Here is a 2,044-nt window from a genome sequence, read left to right as displayed (position 1 = left end):
ATTTTATTTATTTTTTAGATCACCAATAACACTTTTCCTTTTTTCTTATTCTTTCAAGAGCCAACATTCTAGAATTCTAACTTCAAATATGCACTGTTCATTCATACATCCAGAAAACAAAAGCAATGACACCACATCAACATAATTAAACTATTCTTATTATAAACTTGAAATTCATATATCTCTCAGTTCTTTTCAATAAAAATTTTCTTTTAAGCAAGGTGAGAGATATATAGAACATTTTAAAACTTTAAGACATAAATGCAAATGATCACGCAACAGGAACAAGAGAACAGACAAAACATAACAGAAAATGGAAAATAATAAAGGGGAAAGGAAGTAAAAAAGAACAAGTCCACCTTTAATGGTGGCGGCTAGTGCTCCTCCTTGAGGATCCAATGTGATGCTTGATCTCTTCTATGTCACTCCTTTGCCTTTGTTGTTCTTCCCTCATAACCCTTTGGTCTTTCTTTATGGCTCTTTGATCTTCTCTGATTTCATTGAGGGTGATGGAGTGCTTGAAGAACTGAAGATTGATGGTTTAGAGGTTATAGTAAACTCTCGTTGTAAGTATATTTACTAAACCAAGCAATCAACCTTTCTTACAAACGTTTTGGTTGTCACAAGTAACAAACCCCTTTGAAATTGATAACCGAGTATTTAAACCTCGGGTCGTCTTCTCAAGGAATTGCAGGGAGGTATGTTCTTATTATTGGTTATGAAAAAGTGTGTTTTGGGGTTTTGGATTAAGGTAAAAAGTTAGTTGAATGACAAGTAAAATAAAATAATAATAACTGTAAAATAAACCTTTGGCAAGGTACAAGAACTGGAAGTCCTATCCTTATCAATTGTGATGAGAATTGGATTTTAATCCCACTTAGTTAACCTTTACTAAACAAAGGAAGGTCAAGTGGAACTCAAATTAATTAGCAACTCCCAATTTCAACCACTGCTTTATTTGACAGCTCAAGCGTCACCAATTACTCAACCAAAGCCAAAAGGAAAAATCCAAATTATTTATATTATAAATAAAATAAACAAATCATAGATCTGAAAATACCTCAAATTATATTAAATATAAAATCAATCCAAACATAAAGAGTTCATAAAATAAATTGAGAAAATAAAAGGAATATTGAACCTATGATTGAAGAAGATGAATTTCTAATCCTAATCCTAAGAGAGAGGAGAGAACCTCTCTCTCTAAAAACTACATCTAAACTAAAAATTATGAATTATGAGAGCCTAATTATGAATGGATGCATTCCTCCACTTTATAGCCTCTAATATGTGAGTTCTGGGCTAAATATTGGGTCAAAAGCAGCCCAGAAATCGCACCCTGTGATTTCTGTTACATTCAGGTCGCGGGCAAGTGACGCGGAGGCGTCGTCCACACGGCCGCGCGGATTGAGGTTCGCAGATGCGATGCGGACGCGTCATTCACGCGTTCGCGTTACCTAACTTCGGGCAGTTATGGCAAATTATATATCAAATCGAAGCCCCGGACGTTAGCTTTCCAACGCAACTTGAACCGCGTCGTTTGGACCTGTGTAGCTAAAGTTATAGCCGTTTGAGTGCGAAGAAGTCAGGCTGGACAGTTTAACAACTTCTTCAACTTCTTGTATTCCTTCCACTTTTGCATGCTTCCTTTCCATCCTCCAAGCCATTCCTGCCCTATAATATCTGAAAACACTTAACACACATATCAAGGCATCTAATGGTAATAAGAGAGGATTAATAATAAGCAAATATAAGATCAAAGAAGCATGTTTTCAATCATAGCACAAAATCAGGAAGGAAAATGTAAAACATGCGAATTGTATGAATAAGTGAGTAAAGATTTGATAAAAACCACTCAATTGAGCATAAGATAAACCATAAAATAGTGGTTTATCAGTGCTCTTGGTGCTTCACCCTCAATTGCACCATGTTAGTGCTCAATTCTCCAAGAAAAGTTTGCCATTGATCCCAATAGCTTTGAGGAAAAAAATACATCCCTTGAGGCATCTCAGGGATCTCATGCTGAGGTGGCTGCACAGGCTCT

This window comes from Arachis stenosperma, chromosome 6, assembly GCF_014773155.1.
Source record: "Arachis stenosperma cultivar V10309 chromosome 6, arast.V10309.gnm1.PFL2, whole genome shotgun sequence".
NCBI classification, from domain to species: Eukaryota; Viridiplantae; Streptophyta; class Magnoliopsida; order Fabales; family Fabaceae; genus Arachis; species Arachis stenosperma.
Note: the sequence above shows the minus strand (reverse complement) of the source record.